This window comes from Oryctolagus cuniculus, chromosome X, assembly GCF_051225735.1.
Source record: "Oryctolagus cuniculus isolate XC-2025 breed Fujian yellow rabbit chromosome X, ASM5122573v1, whole genome shotgun sequence".
Taxonomy (NCBI): Eukaryota; Metazoa; Chordata; class Mammalia; order Lagomorpha; family Leporidae; genus Oryctolagus; species Oryctolagus cuniculus.
The window spans coordinates 40,820,460-40,842,866 of NC_142888.1; the positions used below are offsets into that span (position 1 = coordinate 40,820,460).

Consider the following 22,407-nt stretch of genomic DNA (forward strand, 5'->3'; position numbering starts at 1 on the left):
GGGTTATAGTCCCAGTTGGGGTGCCAGGTACTGTCCCAGTTGCTCCTCTTCCAGTCCAGCTCCCTGCTGTGGCCTGGGAAGGCAGTGAAGGATGTCCAAGTGGTTGGGCCATGCACCCACATGGGGGACCAGGAGGAAGCATCTGGCTCCTTGCTTTGGATCAGCACAGTGCACCAGTGTAGCAGCCATTTGGGGGGTGAACCGACGGAAAAGGAAGACTTTTCTCTCTGTCTCTCTCTCTCTCTCACTGTCTAACTCTGCCTGTAAAAAAAAATAACCAGAATCTACAAAGAGATCAAGAAACTTCATAACAGCAAACAAACAACCCACTTAAGAGATGGGCCAGAGCCTTAATAGACATTTTTCAAGAGGAAATCCAAATGGCCAACAGACACATGAAAAAATGTTCAGGATCACTAGCCATCAGGGAAATGCAAATCAAAACCACAATGAGGTTTCACCTCACTCCAGTTAGAATGGCTTTCATACAGAAATCAACTAACAACAGATGATGGTGAGGATGTGGGGGCAAAGGCACAATGACCCACTGTTGGTGGAAATGCAGACTGGTAAAGCCACTATGGATACAGTTTGGAGATACCTCAGAAATCTGAATGTATCCCTACCACATGACCCAGCAATTCCATTCTTTGGAGTTTACCCAAGGAGTATTAAATTGGCAAATAAAAGAGCTGTCTACACCTCAATGTTTATTGCAGCACAATTCAGAATGGCTAAGACATGGAATCAACCTAAATGCCCATCCACAGAAGACTGGATAAAGAAATTAAGTGATATGTATTCTACAGAATACTACACAGTGGTAAAAGAAATGAAATCTGGTCATTTGCAACAAAATGGAGGAATCTGGAAAACATCATACTGAGTGAAATAAGCCAGTTCCAAAGGGACAAATATCATATGTTCTCCCTGATATGTGACAACTGAGCATCTAAAAGCAAAACTGTAGAAGTGAAACTGACACTATGAGAAGCGATGACTTGATCAGCCTTTGTGATGACTGTCAAGGAACAGCTTACTATTTTATTCATTTTAGTATTTTCTTTTTCTACTTAATACCATTGGTTGAGCTTTTTACTTAACACAGAATTATTCTTAGGTGTTTAAATCAAATTGAAATAAAAAATAAGAGTTGGGATAAGAGATGGAGGGGATATACAGTTTGGCACATGCTCCCAGGTATTTACCCCTAAGGGTAAAGCTTAAAACTTGCCATGGGACTCGAAATACTAAAAATTGGCATGTACCAATGCCACCTTACTAATTAATTAAAGTGATCAGTTTAAGTCCATAACTGATCATAAAGAGGATTAAGTGTCAAGGGAGCACACAAATAAGACCAGTGTCTGCTAATAATTGCAGAATTAAAAAGGAGAGTACAATCCAGGATGGGAAGCAGGTCACAGAACAGACTCTTAGAATGACAAATGCCGTAAACAGAACTCTGGCCTCAGAATCACACCTTAAGGCATTTAGATCTGGCTACAAAGCACATGAGAGTAGTTCAGGCATGGAAACACAGGACATTGTGGCAAAAATGACCTTAAAGAAAGACCTCTGTGAGTGAGATTCCAGCAGAAAGAAGCGGACATTAAAGAATGAGGTACCTTTCTCTGAAGGGAGGAGAGAACTTCCAGTTTGATTATGACCTTGTATAAACAATGTTGGACTTTGTGAACTCAAGAGGCTTCCATAGCCTTGGCAGCTCATGAAAAGAGCCTCAGATGATTACTGACATCATAAATAAAGTCTGAACTGTTAAATCATCAACAGGAGTCACTGTGCACTTGCTCCCTATATTGGGACCTGTGTACTTAATGGTGTTTACTATGAGAATTAACACTAGAACTAGTTCTCAAACCATGCTTTATACTTTGTCTTTCTGTGTGGCTGCAACCTGTTGAAATCTTTACTTAGTATAGAGTTGATCTTCTGTATATAAAGATATTTAAAATGAATCTTAAAGAAGAATGGGATAGGAGAAGGAGTAGGAGATGGGATGGTTTTTGGGTGGAAGGGTGGTTATAGAGCAAAGAGTCACTATAATCCAAAAGTTGTACTTTTGAAATTTATATTTATTAAATAAAAATTTTCTATAATTATAATATATCTGAATAGAGCAATACTGACTAAGAACACTAAATCAGGAATAATGTGTTCAAATGAAAGTTCAGCAACAAATATCTTCATTCATAAAATGTACAAAATTAAAAAAAATAACACCAATCTTTTGAAAAGTTAGAGAGGTAACATTTCCAAACTCATCATATGATGCCAGCTGGTAAAGCTGTTATGAAAGTCTGTTTGGAGATTCCTCAGAAAACTGAATTTAACCCTACCATAAAACCCAGCCATTCCATTCCTTGGAATGTACCCAAAGGAAATTAAGTTGGCAAATAAAAGAGCTGTCTATATCTTAATGTGTATTGCAGCTCAATTCACAATAGCTAAGACCTGGAATTAACCTAAATGCCCATCAACAAAAGACTGGATAAAGAAATTATGGGATATGCACTCTATAGAATACTATACAGCAGTAAAAAATGAAATCTGTCCATTTGCAACAAAATGGAGGAATCTGGAATACATCATGCTGAGTGAAATAAGCCAGTCCCAAAGGGACAAATATCATATGTTCTTGATCGGTGACAACTGACTGAGCACCTAAGAGGAAATTAAATATACACTATGAGAAAAAATGACTTGATCACCCTGTGTCCTGACTGTTGAATAACAACTTACTATTTTGTTCCCTTTAGTATTTTTTGTTCTACTTAATGCCATTGGTTGAACTCGTTAATTAACATGCAAATATTCTTAGGTGTTTAAATTTAACTGCAAAGTGATCTCTGTTAAATATAAGAGTGGAAAGAAGAGAGGGGGGAGATGTACAGTATGGCCCATGCTCATCAGACATACCCCTAGTGGTAGAGTTAGAAACATGCCAGGGGATTCCAATTCAATCCCATTAAGGTGGCATGTACCAATGCCAGCTCACTAGTCAAAGTGATCAGATTCAATTCATAATTGAGCATAATGATAGGATTGAGAGTCAAAGGGATCACCTAAACAAGACTAGTATCTGCTAATATTAACTGATAGAATTAAAAAGGAGAGAAGAACCCAAGATGGGGAAGTGACTCATAGAATGGCAGATGTCCTAAACAGCACCCTGGCCTCAGAATCAGCCCTTAAGGTTTTAGATATGGCTAAAAAGCCCATGAGAGTATTTCAGGCATGGAAAGCCAAGACATTCTGGTGAAAAGAAGACCTAAATGAAAGATCTCTGTGAGTGAGGTCCCAGTGAAAAGAACGGGCCATCAAAGAAGGAGGTACCTTTCTCTGAAGGGAGGAGAGAACTTCCACTTTCACTATGGCCTTGTTTAAATAAGATCAGAGGTGGTGAACTCAAGAGGCTTCCATAGCCTTGACAGCTCATGACAAGAGCCTCGGGTGATTACTGACGTCATAAATTAGATTGTCAATTGTTAAGTCAACAACAGGAGTCACTGTGCACTTACTCCACATGTAGGATCTCTGTCCTTAATGTGTTGTACTATGTGAATTAATGGTAAAACTACTACTAAAACAGTACTCTATTCTTTGTGTTTCTGTGTATGTGCAAACTGTTGAAATCTTTCCTCAGTATATACTAAGTTGATCTTCTGGATATAAAATCATTGAAAACAACTCTTTTTTTGTTTTTTTTTTTAACTTTTATTTAATGAATATAAATCTCCAAAGTACAGCTTATGGATTGCAATGGCTTCCCCCCATAGCGTCCCTCCCACCCGCAACCCTCCCTTTTCCCACTATGAATCTTGATGTGAATGGGATGGGAGACGGAGTGGGAGATTGCATGGCTGTGGGTGGGAGGGAGGTTATGGGGGGGATAGCCACTATAATCCAAATGTTGTACTTTGGACATTTATATTTATGATATAAAAGTTAAAAAATAAATAAATAAACTTAAGTTTAATTAAGGGAATTATAAAAAGTTTTCTATAATAATAATAACATCTCTGAATAGAGCAATCCTGAGAAAGAACATTAAATGAGGAATAATGTGTTCAACCGAAAGATCAGCACAAAGGTCTTCATTGCTAAAATCTAAAAATTAAAAAAAACACCAATTTTTTGTAAAGTATTATACAAATTGTTAGGGAGGTAACTTTTCCAAACTCATTATATGAGGCCAGTTTTTCCTAAAGTGACCTGATAGATGCAAGATCTCAGTGTATCTCTGATTCTCTTTTTTCAAATAAAAACTTACAAAGCAGAGTCCCTGCTGAATATAATGCAACACTGTCATCCTAATAGAATTTATATTAGAATATAGGTGCAAAATTTGATAGTAATTCAATCCAGTTTGGAATCCCCCCCAAAAAAATGGTCAGATATCATAATCAAGTCAGATGTAATATAGGGACAGGGAAAATGTGAATGTAATTCATAATTACAATAATTCACATCAATCAAAAACAAACATCAGTATAATAAACTAGAAGCAGAAAACATTTTATACAAAATTATACACTCACTTATGAGAAGTAAATTGAGCAGAACACTTATAGATTGCATATACTTCAATTACAAAACCCTTGCACTTGAGAAACCTGAGCCAGATTCTATTGAATGCCAACAAAATGAAAGCATTTACCCTATAATTGGAACCATAAAATGATGCACATTTTTTTACTTTTATATTCAATACTGCAATGTAAGGTCTAGGCAAAACAAAAAGAAAAGGGAAGGAAATAAAAGACACAGATATAGAAAAGAAGAAATTGAAATTATTTATTTTTCCAGATGATTTTATTCTATTTATATGGAAATGCAACGAGTTCAACAACAGGCCACCTGAACTGGTAAATGACTGGTAGATTTGTAGGATACAAAGTAAGCACAAAAATCAGAATAAGTTTTATATACCTATACTATTGTGAACCCACTGAGAAAATAAATTAAAGAAGAAATTAAATTCACAAAAAGAAATAAATACCCTGGATAAATTTGACTTGTGATGTAAAATGCCTCTACAGCAATAATCCTAAAGCCATGATAAAGAATCTGAGATCAAAAAGACCACTCATATTCACAGATTGAAATACTTTCTAGTATTTCCATATTATCCAAGTTAATTTACAGATACAATATGCTTTCCATCAAAATCAATGGAATTCATCATGTATCTAGAAAAATAAACCTAAACCTCATATCTTCACATATATTAAAAAAAGTTCCACATAGAAAAGTAACTCTTGAGAAACAGAACACGTCTGGGGTCACAACAAATGAGTTCAATACATACCATAGATGTATGGTAAACCCTGGCATAAAAACTGATGAATAGACCAGTGTAAGAGGATAGAGGCTCCCAAAAAGAAATACAGATACATACAGACAATGGATCTTTTACAAAGCTAACCAAAATACACTGGGAATGGTATAGTCTATTCAGTAAATTGTCCAGAGGCAACAGGATATCCATATGGACATGACTAAACCCAGATGACCACCCCTCTTTTCCTATACAAAGTCAACTGAAAGTGAGTCGTGGATGCAAATGTAAGAACTGAAACTTACAAAATATAGAGAAACTATAGACGTTGACATAAGCAATGGCTTCTTGATAAGATACCCTAAGAACAGGCAATAAAAAACTAATAGAGAAACCTTATATCAAACTAAGAAGATAATTCACAACAAAGAAGACAACCATCAGAGTGAGGATAAAACCCCTCTTAACTCCTATAAAACCAGCACCACTTTAATTCTAAAACCAGGTATATGTACAAAGCAAACTAAGACCAATGTATTTGATAAATACAGATGCAAAAAATCCTCAAAATACTTGCTAACCAAACATAACAACACATTAGAAATATAATTCACCCAGACCAAGTGGGAATGCGCTAGATAAAATATGTCCTTGATATAAACCTTAAACTGGGAATAGAAGGAATATTCATGAACACATTCAAGGTAGTTTAGGACAAACACAGAGCCACCATCAAATTGTGTGGGTAAATTGGAAGCATTTCCACTAAGATCTACAAGGATGCTCACCCCCATAATTGCTATTCAATAATTCAATATAGTTCTAGAAGGCTTACTGAGAGCCACCAGCAAGCAAAATCCAAGCAAAGGGATACAAACTGGAAAGCTTGAAGTCAAATTATTACTGTTGATAGAAGATATGATTTTATATATCGGGAAGCCAAAAGACTCCACTAGGAGACTATTGGAACTCAAGAGAGTTTGGTAAATTTGCAAGATAAAATCAATACACAAAATTCAATAGCATTTGTATAAAAAGACAATGCTATGGCTGAGAAAGGACATGCAAGATCAGTTCAATTCACAATAGCCAAACAAATTGGACTAAATTTAAATAAAGAGGTCAAATATCTCTACAATGATAATTACAAAACATTTTTAAAATAAATAGGGGAACATAAAAATGAAATATCTGTCATGTTCATGGATTAGAAGAATTAATAGAATCAAAATGTCCATACTACTGAAAGCAATTGACATGTTCAATATGATCCCAAACAAAATAGTAATGGCCTTCTTCTGAAAAAATGATAGAAAAAAATGATGCTAAAATTCATATGGAAGCCCTAGAGTTCCTGAATAGCTAGAGCAAACTTAAAGAATAAAACAAAGCCAGAGGCATCGCAATATCAGATTTCATGACAACTACAGGTCAGTTATTATCAAAAAAAAACCTAATACTGGCACAAAAATAGACATGTAGACCAATGGACTGGAGTAGAAATTCCAGAAGTTAATACACTCATGTACAACCTACCGATCTTTGACAAAGGAGCCAAAATCAATGCCTGAAAAAAAGGTAGTCTTCAACAAATGTTACTGGAAAACTTGGATTCTGCATGTAGAAATATGAAACAAGACCACCACCTTAACAATTTATACAGAAATGAACTATAGATGGATCAATGATATAAAACCTGATAACATCAAATTACTAGATGAAAATATTGGGAAACTCAGCAAGACATTGGCATACACATGGAATTCTAGTTAAATACCCCAGAATGATAGGCAATCAAAGCAAAAAACAAACAAACAAACAAACAAACAGGATTGCATTAAGCTAAGATGCTTATGCACTGCAAAGGAATTGCTCAACATATTGTAGAGGCATCCAAGAGAACAGGAGAAAGCATTTGCAAATCTTGCAATGGTTAAAGTTCTAATACCCAGAATCTACAAAGAGTTCAAGTAATCCAGAACAACAAAAACAACAAAAATCCTGTAAAGCAATGGGCAAAGGACAAAACAGACATTTTTGAAGGATGACATTCAAATGGTCAACAGAAACGTTTAAAAATGCTCAGGATCATTAGCCATCAGGAAATGCAAATCACATGCAGAAATCTACCAACAACAGATGCTGGCGAGGATGTGGGGAAAAAGGGACACTAACCCACTGTTGGTTGGAATGCAAATTGGTCAAGCCACTATGGAAGTCAGTCTGGAGATTCCTCAGAAACCTGAAGATAACCCTACCGTTCGACCCAGCCATCCCACTCCTTGGAATTTACCCAAAGGAATTTAAATTGGCAAACAAAAAAGCGGTCTGCACCCTAATGTTTATTGCAGCTCAATTCACAATAGCTAAGACCTGGAACCAACCTAAATGCCCATCAACGATAGACTGGATAAAGAAATTATGGGATATGTACTCTTTAGAATACTATACTGCAGTAAGAAACAACGAAATCCAGTCATTTGCAACAAAATGGAGGAATCTGGAACACATCATGCTGAGTGAAATAAGCCAGTCCCAAAGGGACAAATACCATATGTTCTCCCTGATCGGTGACGACTGACTGAACACCAAGAGGGAAACCTGTTGGAGTGAGGTGGACACTATGGGAAATGGTGGCTTGATCAGCATAGCCCTGACTGTTAATGAACAACTTAATACATTATCGCTCTTAGTAGTTTTTTTATCTGTTCTACTTAATATGACTGGTTTAGATCTGTAATTGATGCACAGTTATTCTTAAGTGTTGAAAATTAACTGAAATGTGATCCCTGTTGAACATGGTGGTGGGAATGGGAGAGGGAAGAGATGTATAATTTGGGACATGCTCAGGCTGACTTGCCCCAAGTGGTGGAGTTGGAAGCATACCAGGGGATTCCAATTCAATCCCATCGAGGTGGCATGTACCAATGCCATCTCACTGTTCCAGGTGATCAGTTCAGTTCACAGTTGGTCATGGTGGAGGGACTGGGAGTCAAAGGGAGCACATAGACAAGTCTAGTACCTGCTAACACTAACCGATGGAGTAAACAAAGGGGAGAGTGATCCAACATGGGAAGTGAGATACTCAGCAGACTCATAGAATGGCAGATGTCCTAAATAGCACTCTGGCCTCAGAATCAGCCCTAAAGGCATTCGGAGCTGGCTGAAAAGCTCATGAGAGTATTTCAGGCATGGAAAGCCAAGACACTCTGGCAAAAGATCTCTGCGAGTGAGATCCCAGTGGAAAGAACAGGTCATCAAAGAAGGAGGTACCTTTCTCTGAAGGGAGGAGAGAACCTCCACTTTGACTATGACCTTGTCTAAACAAGATAAGAGTCGGAGAACTCAGAGGGCATCCATAGCCTTGGAAACTCATGACTGGAGCATACGGAGATTACTGATGCCATAGACAGGAGTGTCAATTGGTAAAGTCAACAACAGGAGTCACTGTGCACTTACTCCTCATGTAGGATCTCTATCCTTAATGTGCTGTACATTGAGATTTAATGCTATAACGAGTACTCAAACAATATATTTCACTTTGTGTTTCTATGGGGGTGCAAACTGTTGAAATCCTTACTTAATGCATACTAAACTGATCCTCTGTAAAAAAAAAAAAAAAAAAAAAAAAAAAAAAAAGAAATTATCAATTCCCAACTTGACTCTCACTGGGATTAAACATGACAATAGGTCTGATCTGATTTCATCATCATTTAAAAAAAATCATCTATTATTTTTCACTTTATGTTTCTGTGTGGGAGCAAACTGTTGAAATCCATACTTGATGTATACTAAGCTGATCTTCTGTATATTAAGATAATCAAAAATGAATCTTGATGTGAATGGAAGGGGAGAGGGAGTGGGAAAGGGGAGGGTTGTGGGTGGGAGGGACGGTATTGGGGGGAAGCCATTGTAATCCATAAGTCGTACTTTGGAAATTTATATGCATTAAATAAAAGTTAAAAAAAAGGAAATGCAAATCAAAAGGATGATGAGGGTGAAACCTCACCCCAATTAGAATGGCTATCTTTCAAAAATTATAAAACAATAAATGTTAGCAAATATATGGGTGATAAAATACTATAATCCACTGCTGGTTAAATTGTAAAAGAGTACAACCATTATGGAACACAGTCTGGTAATTTTTCAGTAATCTGAAAATTGTTCTACCGTATACACAGCCATCCCACTCCTAAAAATTTACCCAGATGGAATGAAATCAGCATAAGGAAGACTTGTCTGCACCTGATGTTTATTGCAGATCAATAGCTAAGATCTGACATCAACCTAGAGATTCATCAACTGAATAATGGTTAAAGAAAATGTGGTATATATACACTATGCAAAACTACTCAGCTATATGAATTAATAAGATCTTGTCTTTTACAACAAAGTATATGCATATGGAAGCCATTATTCTCAGTCAAATAAACCAGCACAAAATCAACAAATAAACAAAGCACAAATAAGCAAAGCACAAAAATGCAATGTTGAGTTTTGGTTATTGCTTACAATCCTTGTCTATACTCTTGATAAACAGTGATTTTCCTACTTGTTCCATTCAATTCTTTATTTGGTGCAGAGTTCAGCTTGTGATTATAAAATAAATTGAAATTATGCAATTATAGATATAAAAAGAAAAAAATAAGAGAGGAAGGAGGACAGAGGGTCGGAGCATGGGCAAGAGGGAGGTTAGGGTGGGAAATATTATGCTCTTAAGTCTGTGTATATGAAATACATGAAATTTGTTCACCTTCTATGAATAAAATTATTTTAATACCCCAGTAGACTGGGATAAAGTATTTGCCAATTCTGCATTTCATGAAGAACTGAAATTCAGAGTACGTATGAAACTGCTGAAATTATGCACAAATATATCTAAGAATTGGGAAAGGATCTGAACAGGCATTTCTGTAAAGAAGAAATACCCATGGTCAACAAAAATGGGAAAACATGCAATATAATTATTATATAGGAAAATGCAAATCAAAATACACTAGGTGTCACCTCACTAACAAATGCTAGTGGGGTATGAAGAAAACTTTAATAAGTTATTGGAGCCTGCACTGTTGTGTAGCAATTAAAGCCGCCACCTGCAGTACCAAAAATCCCATATGGGGACTTGAGTCCCAGTTGCTCCACTTCTGATCTAGCTCTCTTCTGTGGCCTGGGAAATCAGTGGAAGGTGGCCCAAGTCTTTAGGCCTCTGCTCCCACATGGTAGACCCAGGAGGAAGCTTCTGGTTCCTGGCTTTGTTTTGGCCCAGCTCTAGCCATTGCAGCCATTTGGGGAATGAACCAGTGGATGGAAGATCTCTCTCTCTCTCTCTCTTTCTATCTGTAACTATGACTTTCAAATAAATAAATATTTTAAAATATAAGACAGTGATGAGAATGCAAGTTAGCCTGAGCATTATGAAGACTTAGTATGGCCATCCCTCAAAAAATGAGAAGGGATAAACCTCTCCAACCATTGTGTATGTATCAGAAGGAAATTCAATCTGCATGCAAAAGAGATTTCTGCTTTCTGTTTTGACTACAGCACTATTCATAGTAGTAAATATTTGGAACCAACCTAGGAATCTATCAATGTGTTACAGGTTTTCCAATCCTAATTCAGTGATTAAAAAGGATTGAAATATTATTTGCTTCAAAATGGGTGGAACTGGAGATCCTTAAGTGAAGTAAGACTGGCATAGGAAGAAATAAATCTCACATGTTCTCTGATATATGGGTTTCTAAAAAATGGTGGATACAAATATAAATGTTTTTAATTAGGATGGGAAGATTCATTACTGAAGATACTGGGTGGTAGGATAACAGATATAGAAACAGAGTTAGAAAGAACGAACCAGTTGCAGTGTTCCATAATATGGTGTTGTGACGTTAGTTCATGATAAGATACACTGTATAAGAAATTGGAATGGAGGGACTTGTAGGCCTTAAACTCAAAATAAGCAAGGAAAATCCTCATTCTCTAGATTGATTAAATTATGTTGCGTGAGTACTCGAGTGTTGCACTGTATCCTGTAATAATATACAAGTAGTGTTAATCAAAGACTGAGCAAAATTTTAAAAATCAGAAATGTCTCTATATTCTATCAATGAACTATCTGCATTATGTGATTAACCAAACTGCATCATTTACAAAGCATAAGAAAGCAATAAAGCAATAATCTCCAGTCCTGCTAAGGATTATTTCAATAATCTTAAAATTTAAAAATCAAGGTTGCCTTTCCCATTGAACTTTCTTCTGATCCCTTGCATGACTTTCTGATATTCTATGAATGCCATTGTTGCAAAGCTAAACTTGAACCTAAATGGAAGAATAGTTGTAAGGTTTTAATATGTATTTATTTACTTGAAAGGAGGAGGGACAGTAGTGGGTAGATCTTCCATCCACTTGTCAATGACTTGTCAATGTTTGCAAAACCTGGGACTGGTTCCAGTTTAATCTAGGAGCCAGGAACACCTTTTGTATCTCCAATGTAGGCAGAAGGTACATGAGTACTTAAGACATCATCAAATGCCCCTCAGATACATTGTAGCAAGAATCTAGATTGGAAGTGGGGAATGGCCAGGACCTGAATGAGGAAGATAAATATGAGATGAGGGCATCCCAAGTCGTGGCTTACCTCACTGCTCATGACCCCATCCCTTTATACTATTTCATTCTTTCTTAATACTGTTGTCAAATTACAGGCATGATGTTCAAACTTGGATCCATGTATTTCAGTTTAAGAAAAAGGCTTAGGGTAACTGTTATGATTAATAAAACTGTATTCCACAATTGAGGACCCGGGTGCATTTCCTGATTCTGATCCTAACTTCAGCTTCCAATTAAAGCAGACCCTGGGAAGTCATTATGATGTCTCAGGACATGTGGTTTGTGCCACCCACATGGAAAACCTGAAGTGAGTTACCTGCTCTCAGGTTTAGATCTGACCCCTCCCTGGAAGATGGGAGCATTTGCGAAGTGAACTTGTGAATAGGAGCTCTTTCTTTCATTCATTGCCCCTTGTTTTCTATCAAGTAAATTAGAAAATAATTCATCAGACATAAAGAGCAACATAGTCCTGGAAGTCATCCAAGTAAAGAAAAGACTGAAAGCAAATGGAGGTATAGCAAAATATTTATATTCTTTATTCCAACGTAACCTAACAGATAATATTATCATTTTAATAAAAACTTAACAGTGAACAGTGTTGTTACAGTTTCTGATCATTAAAAATAATGACAGAAATTATATAAACGATAGGAGTATAGAGTTGAGAACATTCTTTTATAAGATATCGGAGCTTCCAAAGAAATAGTGTTCCAAACCAATTTTATGTGCTAAATACATTACATTTTTGTCAACTTAAGATACATATGTACAGATTTCAAAAGTAAAATAGAATGAAGATATAAAATGATTAAATAGAAAATATGCAGAACCATGGTCCATTATAACACCATTACATTGAAGCCTGGAAAAGCAATATGCACTTCAGGTTAATCAGGATTTGTGTCAGAACATTTAAAAGGGTTACACAGTGAGATGAGCAGATCATTTTCTATGAGGATAGTACAGTGTTTCATATCAGTGTTCATAGATAGAGCATCAGAATATTTAAGAAAAATGCTTACAAAACTGCAAGGATTGCCCAGTGTTTATCAGAACAAATAAACACAATGGTATAAATACCCAACCAGGGGTAATTAATAGTTATCCATATGTCATTGTGCAGATACATCAGCTAACACTAGATGGAGAAAATAAAAAATAAGGTCACTTCAAGTGTTGAAAAGGAACAAAAATCAGTATATATGGAAGAAAAGATAGACAATCCATTTTAACTATCAATATTTCCTACAGAAGCACAGTCTATACACAATCTATAACATGACAGCATTTTGCCATAATGTAACAAAAAAAGGCCAAGAATTAGCAGATGAGGAACAAAAATCAAGAAAGATATTGTCACAAATACCAAACAAAGCTAGCAAAACTCATGGTTTAGAGAAACAGAAAGTAAGCAAACAAAAACATCAAAGAACCAGGACTTTCCTCTCAGGGGCAGAAGTAGAAGAGATTAGGAAAATACCTGAACTGACCAAGGCCCCTATATTTTCCTGAATATTAGTTCTATGGATGTTAACATTCTTATTCAAATTTAGCAGAAAACAAAGATGTCAACAATTGTCTTCCTTTCAGGTTTTATTACTGTATATTAGGGATCTATGCAAGAGTATGTATGTCTCACATGAAATCATGGCACATAATTTCTAAACTGGTGTACTAAGTGCAATTAAAAGGAAACAACCTCTTTATCCCACAGTATCAAGGGACACCAAACTCAGGTTCCCAGACTTTGGGGATCACTCTCAGGAGATGCAGACTAAGGGGATTCACTCTCAGGAACTAAGACAAACCTCAGCAGCCAGAACATTTAATTCTGAGAGTTCCACACTTTTTACTTTTCCCTCCCAACTGTTTGCATTGGCTCCCTCCTCCAAGGTCTTAATTCTCACCAGAAATCAAACACTTAAAATCAGTTTAAGTCTGTGACCTGTGCAGTCATTTTCGTGGTCACTAACACCAAATGTGTGTTGTTTGCTTAATATCAAACAACACATCTATAACACCTATGACTTACCAACAGTTCATTGCTGACATTATATAGAGTTAGTGGACATAACGGATTAAGACTTTAGCATAAACACATCCCAGGCATATACCAATGAAAAGCATGTATTTGATTTTCTGGCTCCAGTCAAAATTATGAAGTTATCCAGAGATCCCCTCTAAAGCTATCTTACTTGCATGAGCTTAGCTATGGCCTGAAATTTGAGTATTAGACAGGATCATAGCCACTCATATTGCCCATGAAATATCTGAGTCTTAAAATCAAAGGTACAGGCATTGAGGAGAAAAGATTTTTTTTCTTTTACCAGTCACAAATGAACTCTCAAATTTATAAACCATTTTACACCCAGCAGAATCTGATATTCTGAGATATTCTCAAATGCTGCAAGCTATCATTTGACTAAACCAAATTTGGATGCATAATGAAACTACTGTGTGTTCAACAGTGTATTTGATTCTCAGTTCTCACACCAGTTAGCTTGAGGTTAGGGAGTGAAGAATGATTGGCCTTTACAAAGATATTACTCTCCACACAAGGGTGTGAAGGCAGTTAATCCCAATTAGGAGAGATTAATCATTGGGAACAGGCGGGACCCTAATGAAGTGATTAGGTTAAATCAATTCATGTGATTATTGAGTGACTGCTTATTCCCAGGTGTGTGCTATAGAAACTACTTCATATTTGAACCTCCTGCAATTTCATTATTCGGTCATATGGTCTCTGTGCCACCCAAACCTCTGCCAACAAGATGACCATCAACAGATACTGCCCTCCGACCTTGGACCCAAACCATGGGACAAATACAATTTCTTTCTACATTACTGAGTCTGTACTATTCTGTTATTAGCATCAAACAAAACCTGACTCAGAACCTAGGAAGAGCTGTGCTGACAGGACTGAATTGTAAGCTAGTGACCTCGTTTCTCAACCAAAGGATATCAGATCACATGTGGAAGTTCATTTCTCCATGTGGATTCGGTAACCACCATCAATTTGGAAAGCTGTGCAGCCCCAGGGTTCACACAAACCCTTTTCCTTTAGACACAGGACAGGACACCAGGGTCCTGGCTACTGGCCCAGCTCACCTCCTGTGACCATAGAATGCTGGTTTCTGACACTCACCACTTTCCAGCTTCCAATGAGTCCCAGAATCCTTCTGAGGGCTCCTGAGTGTGGTGAGGGAAGTTCACAGAGCAGCAATGGGTGAAACACCTGAGACCTCTCTCAGGAACAAACCCAGAAAGCCTAACATTGGAATGCCAGAAAAGAAGATGCTGTGTGGTTCAGCAGTGTTGCCTTTGAACACCTGATTTTAAAGTCTGTCCTCACAATGAGCATGCATAACATCAGAGAACACACAGCCAATCCAAACGCTCCTAGCATGAGGGCCATAGCTTGGGGTTGTGGCAGGTGGGGGCAGAGAGGAACTCTGCTTGGTCTCAGGTCTGAAACTGCCTCATCTTTGCAGCTTGATCCTCCCAACAGCAGGGGCTGCTCTCACCTCCCTGATGATCATGACATCAGAGCACTGTCCCTCCCTCCTTTTTCCAGGACCCTATCAAAATCTTGTGACCCTTGGACTTTCAATAATGGTCTCATGTGTAACAGAATGCTGAATCTTTCCGATATTCTGGGTCTTTATTAGGGTCTTTATATTATTTATATTCTTGGCTCTTTTTTAAAGTCATTTGACTTTAAAAAAAATTGCCTCCAGGAATATTTTAAGATACTAAAAAATACATTACATAGATTGACCTCTCTTTCTCGTGTTTCTATTACAGATGTTCACTTGTAGTTCTGTATTCTGTAATTTAATATTGTTGTCTGTTTCGTTCCTACTGGCATGTCCTAACACATTGGGTTTATATATTGATCTTATACACAGTAATCCTGCATAATTCTCTGGTCAGTTTTTATTTGTTTTGAATTTTATGGGATTATCTCCGTATATAATAGTTTAATTAACCTTTATTGATGGTTTTGCTGCTTAAAAGCATATCCTTATACATAAAGTTTTCTGTTTTTTAAATTTCCTAACTGCACATCTAGGACATTGTTGAAGACAGAAAATAAAAGGAGAGCGGCTTGTACAGCTGTGTTCCGAGGGAAATAGCTTTCAGGTTCTATGACAATTATGCTCTATATTATAGGTGCATTGCAGCCCATCTTAGTTATAATAAGTAATAACTATTTTTACTGCTTTACTCACAGTTTATTTTTGTGATTAGATGCTTAATTTTATTCAAAACTTTTCATCTTTTAATTGCAGTTACTATGTGATGTTTTTGTGTTTCTCTTCCACATGAATTATTTACATGATTTATTTTGAACTGTTAAACACCTTGGCATCTTTGACTCTATCTTGCTTTTTTATTGATCTCTTGTGATTTCATATTTTGCTCTATATTAACATTTTGCTTAAAATATTTGTACCTCTTTTTATAAAGATATGTTCTTTAAGTTCCTTTTTAGTTCATGTCTTGATCTGACTGTGGCATCAATGTAATACGGTGTTCAGAAAAGACATTAAATCATATTCCATATTTATTACCACTTTTTATGAATCTGGGAAATTGAGGAGTGTTTTACTGCCTTGAATATGAGGGAAATTCTACAAATCTAGGCCAGAAATTTTGCTTTTGAATTTGTTCATTGGTTATTTTGATTTTTCAAATACTGAGTCAATTATTTTGTTTATATAGCAGATTCCTATGTTTTTGAAGATTTTTGATAAATTTATTTCATAACGTGGTGGCTCTGGGTTTAAGTTTTTTAAAAAAACTTATTTCTATGCATTTCAGAATATTCTTTATCTGTGTTGCTAAACTTTATTAATTTGGTCAAGAACAATGCTGTTTGGATTTCTGTCACTGGTTATCTGTGTCGCATATTTTTACTTTTTCTTAAGATTATACTAGTCTTTATTAATTCTACTCATTTTATAAAAAAATATTAATTTATTTGAAAGGAAGAGTTACAGAGAAGCAGAGGCAGAGAGAGAGATGTATTCCATCCAAGATTTACTCTCCAAATGGCTGAAATGACCAGAGCTGGGCAAACCTGAAACCAGGAGTCAGGAGACTCTTCTGGCACTCACATGTGGGTGCAGGGGCCCAAGGATGTGGGCCATCTTCTACTGCTTTTCCAGACCATAGAAGAGAGCTGTATTGGAAGTGGAGCAGTTGGGACTTGAACTGGCACGTATATTGGATGGCAACGCTGCAGACGGCAGTTTTACCTGATGCACCACAGTGCCAACCATCTGCTCATATGTTTTAAAAACACTTTTCCTTTATTATTTGTTTCTGTGGTACAGTCTTACTAAAGGCATTATATTGATGGTATTCTCCATTTTCACTCTCCTATATTGCTGTATAGTTCATCTTAGATCTTAAGAAGGATGTCATGATGATTAGGTTTCTGTCTTCTCACATAATATCTTGAGCCTATAAATTTATCTGTGCACTGATTTATATGACATCTCCTCTATTTATTTCTGTGTTTGCCAATCCTCCATCACTCTGCCAACTATTTGCCTCGTGATGTCTCAAGCCCTATGTGCCTTCCAGCTATGCCAGACTTTATGTATCTCTGATCTTGCTCCTGAAACCATATATTATCAGCAATTTTACCATTTTATGTGGCTGGGTCTGATGTTCATCCTTGTAATCTTGCATTTAAAAATCTTTGACATCCAAGCCTGCTCCTAGTAGCCTATCCTTGTGCCTGCAGCAAGGGCTGGCTTCAGGGTCTGCATCCCTTTTGTTTACACCACGTCTTTCCTCAAGCGGCTACTACTGTGCTTGTATCTTATGCCAATCCTCATGAGTCTCCAGCTCCTCTACATGTAGCCATTATCTTCCCCTCACATGCTGACCTCCCTGATTCATACAGCCCATGTCAGGACACCTGGGTCTCCATTCCTTTATACACATTGACTTCACTCCTAATTCCTGGTTATTGCTGCATTCCTCTAAAGAAGGCTAAAATTCCCAATTGGTTTGCAATATTTGTCTCACTGTTGCAAATATATTGAGAATTACTGCCTGGCCTGAAAGTCGGTCCTAGAATCAGGATGATCATAAAAATGTGCTATATATATATATATAGATAGATAGATAGATAGATATAGATTATAGCTGAAAGTGCTTAACATATACCTTAAACTATAAGCCAGTATTCATTGGTGTAGATGTCTGTCTGAATTTCAAGATTCTGGGTAATGCTATATAATTCTAGCAATTCATCTCATTCAGAAGAGAACAAGTCCTAGGCTGCTTACATACTCTGCTGGATTTGTGCTAACAGTGTTAAACCTCCACTCTAAACTTATTACTTTTTCCCCCAAAATACTCTATTTTTAATTGATAGCTGGTGGCAAGTGCTTCTGCTTAAAACTGAAATAATCTTAAGATGATAAAACAAGCTGTAATTAACATGTTCCAATCATAAACATCACTAGAATGGAGAACTCAATGCTCTGATAAAGAGTAATGAAGCATCAAGCTATGGATGTATCTCAGTGGATCCCTGGTGGTGGAACATGTTGTGGACAATAAGACCATTGACAGATTTGAAAGTCTTCAATTAATGACATAAAGTGTATAATAATTCAACTCAATAGACAAGATAGCCAGTTCAAAAACTTCTAATCAAAGTGGAGAAAAATTCCTCTTACATTAGTAAGCACCAAATCACAAGGGTACTTATATCATGCAGGATGCATTTATGAGTAGTAAGCCACTTTTATCATTTAAATCTTACTTTACTAGAAACTATGGACTTTGCATTTGGTTAAACTTAGTTTTTTTTAAAAAAAGATTTATTCATTTATATGGAAGTCAGAGTTACACAGAGAGAGAAGCAGAGGCAGAGGCGGGGGGTCTTCCATCTGCTGGTTCACTTCCCAATTGGCTGCAACAGCTGGAGCTGTGCTTATCCAAGGCCAGGAGCCAGGAGCTTCTTCCAGGTCTCTCACATAGATACAGGGGCCCAAGAATTTGGGCTATCCTCTACTGATTTTCCAGGCTATATCCATGAACAGGATTGTAAGTGGAGCAGCTAGGACTCGAACTGGTGCCCATATGGGATGCCAGCACTGCAGGCAGCAGCTTTACCTGCTACACCACAGTGCCACCCCATGCTTAAACTTATAATGAACAATTTAGAGATTAAATATAAAACATATAAAGAGTGGGGGCTGACAATTTGGTGTAGCGGGTAAAGACATCTCCTGTATTGCTGACATTTCATATAGGTGCCCCATTTGAGTCCCAGTTATTCCATTTCTGATCTGTCCCCCTGCTAAGGTGCCTGGGAAAGTTGCAGAGCATTGTCCAAGTGCTTGGGTTGCTGCACCCACATGGGATACCTGGAAGCATCTCTTGGCTTTTGACCAGAAACAGCATCATTTTACCTAGCAGTAGTGCTCAAATAGAATGAAGTACAAGCTATGCATGGATTTCAAAATTTTTGCACCAAAATAAGTCCATCTATTTTTTTCTATGAACTTTTTGAAGCCTCAGTGTATTATAGGACCATATGGACCAAAAATGGCTTTTCCTTTGCTTACATTCATTATTTTAAAGTAAGTTCTAGGGATGGTGCAGTGGTGTAGTGGTTAATGCCAATGCCTGAAGTGCTGGTATACATTATGAGTGCCCATTTGAGACCCAGGTGCTCTACTTCTGACCCAGCTCTTTCTATGGCCTGGGAAAGCAGTAGAAGATCACAAGAGATCAATAAAAAAGCAAGATAGAGTCAAAGATGCCAAGGTGTTTAACAGTTCAAAATAAATCATGTAAATAATTCATGTGGAAGAGAAACACAAAAACATCACATAGTAACTGCAATTAAAAGATGAAAAGTTTTGAATAAAATTAAGCATCTAATCACAAAAATAAACTGTGAGTAAAGCAGTAAAAATAGTTATTACTTATTATAACTAAGATGGGCTGCAATGCACCTATAATATAGAGCATAATTGTCATAGAACCTGAAAGCTATTTCCCTCGGAACACAGCTGTACAAGCCGCTCTCCTTTTATTTTCTGTCTTCAACAATGTCCTAGATGTGCAGTTAGGAAATTTAAAAAACAGAAAACTTTATGTATAAGGATATGCTTTTAAGCAGCAAAACCATCAATAAAGGTTAATTAAACTATTATATACGGAGATAATCCCATAAAATTCAAAACAAATAAAAACTGACCAGAGAATTATGCAGGATTACTGTGTATAAGATCAATATATAAACCCAATGTGTTAGGACATGCCAGTAGGAACGAAACAGACAACAATATTAAATTACAGAATACAGAACTACAAGTGAACATCTGTAATAGAAACACGAGAAAGAGAGGTCAATCTATGTAATGTATTTTTTAGTATCTTAAAATATTCCTGGAGGCAATTTTTTTTAAAGTCAAATGACTTTAAAAAAGAGCCAAGAATATAAATAATATAAAGACCCTAATAAAGACCCAGAATATCGGAAAGATTCAGCATTCTGTTACACATGAGACCATTATTGAAAGTCCAAGGGTCACAAGATTTTGATAGGGTCCTGGAAAAAGGAGGGAGGGACAGTGCTCTGATGTCATGATCATCAGGGAGGTGAGAGCAGCCCCTGCTGTTGGGAGGATCAAGCTGCAAAGATGAGGCAGTTTCAGACCTGAGACCAAGCAGAGTTCCTCTCTGCCCCCACCTGCCACAACCCCAAGCTACGGCCCTCATGCTAGGAGCGTTTGGATTGGCTGTGTGTTCTCTGATGTTATGCATGCTCATTGTGAGGACAGACTTTAAAATCAGGTGTTCAAAGGCAACACTGCTGAACCACACAGCATCTTCTTTTCTGGCATTCCAATGTTAGGCTTTCTGGGTTTGTTCCTGAGAGAGGTCTCAGGTGTTTCACCCATTGCTGCTCTGTGAACTTCCCTCACCACACTCAGGAGCCCTCAGAAGGATTCTGGGACTCATTGGAAGCTGGAAAGTGGTGAGTGTCAGAAACCAGCATTCTATGGTCACAGGAGGTGAGCTGGGCCAGTAGCCAGGACCCTGGTGTCCTGTCCTGTGTCTAAAGGAAAAGGGTTTGTGTGAACCCTGGGGCTGCACAGCTTTCCAAATTGATGGTGATTACAGAATCCACATGGAGAAATGAACTTCCGCATGTGATCTGATATCCTTTGGTTGAGAAATGAGGTCACTAGTTTACAATTCAGTCCTGCCAGCACAGCCCTTCCTAGGTTCTGAGTCAGGTTTTGTTTGATGCTAATAACAGAATAGTACAGACTCAGTAATTTAGAAAGAAATGGTATTTGTCTCATGGTTTGGGTCCAAGGTCGGAGGGCAGTATCTGTTGATGGTCATCTTGTTGGCAGTGGTTTGGGTGGCACAGAGACCATATGACCAAATAATGAAATTGCAGGAGGTTCAAATATGAAGTAGTTTCTATAGCACACACCTGGGAATAAGCAGTCACTCAATAATCACATGAATTGATTTAACCTAATCGCTTCATTAGGGTCCCACCTGTTCCCAATGATTAATCTCTCCTAATAGGTATTAACTGCCTTCACACCCTTGTGTGGAGAGTAAAATCTTTGTAAAGGCCAATCATTCTTCACTCCCCAACCCCAAGCTAACTGGTGTGAGAACTGAAAATCAAATAAACTGTTGAACACACAGTAGTTTCATTATGCATCCAAATTTGGTTTAGTCAAATGATAGCTTGTAGCATTTGAGAATATCTCAGAATATCAGATTCTGCTGGCTATAAAATGGTTTATAAATTTGAGAGTTCATTTGTGACTGGTAAAAGAAAAAAATTTCTTTTCTCCTCAATTCCTGTACCTTTGATTTTAAGACTCAGATATTTCATGGGCAATATGAGTGGCTATGATTCTGTCTAATACACAAATTTCAGGCCATAGCTAAGCTCATGCAAATAAGATAGCTTTAGAGGGGATCTTTGGATAACTTCATAATTTTGACTGGTGCCAGAAAATCAAATACATGCTTTTCATTGGTATATGCCTGGGATGTGTTGATGCTAAAATCTTAATCCATTATGTCTACTAACTCTATATAATGGCAGAATTGAACTGTTGGTGAGTCATAGGTGTTATAGATGTGTTGTTTGATATTAAGCAAACAACACACATTTGGTGTTACTGATCATGAATATGACTGCACAGGTCACAGACTTAAACTGATTTTAAGTGTTTGATTTCTGGTGAGAATTAAGACCTTGGAGGAGGGAGCCAATGCAAACTGTTGGGAGGGAAAAGTAAAAAGTGTGGAACTCTCAGAATTAAATGTTCTGGCTGCCGAGGTTTGTCTTAGTTCCTGAGAGTGAATCCCCTTAGTCTGCATGTCCTGAGAGTGATCCCCAAAGTCTGGGAACCTGAGTTTGGTGTCCCTTGATACTGTGGGATAAATAGGTTGCTTCCTTTCAATTGCACTTAGTACACCAGTTT

At 37.2% G+C, this 22,407-nt stretch overlaps 1 long non-coding RNA gene across 2 annotated transcripts in view; it reads left to right on the forward strand.

Annotated features, from left to right (window-relative positions):
• LOC149119618 (uncharacterized) overlaps positions 1 to 22,407 on the forward strand; it is a 506,629-nt gene that overhangs the window by 411,112 nt on the left and 73,110 nt on the right. The window contains exon 1 of one of the 2 annotated variants that reach the window (XR_016227640.1): positions 20,539 to 20,924. The exons of the other annotated variant lie outside the window; for it this stretch is intronic. This is a non-coding gene — a long non-coding RNA (uncharacterized LOC149119618). Of the gene's footprint in view, positions 1 to 20,538; positions 20,925 to 22,407 lie in introns of those variants that run through there. 2 annotated transcript variants of the gene reach the window in all.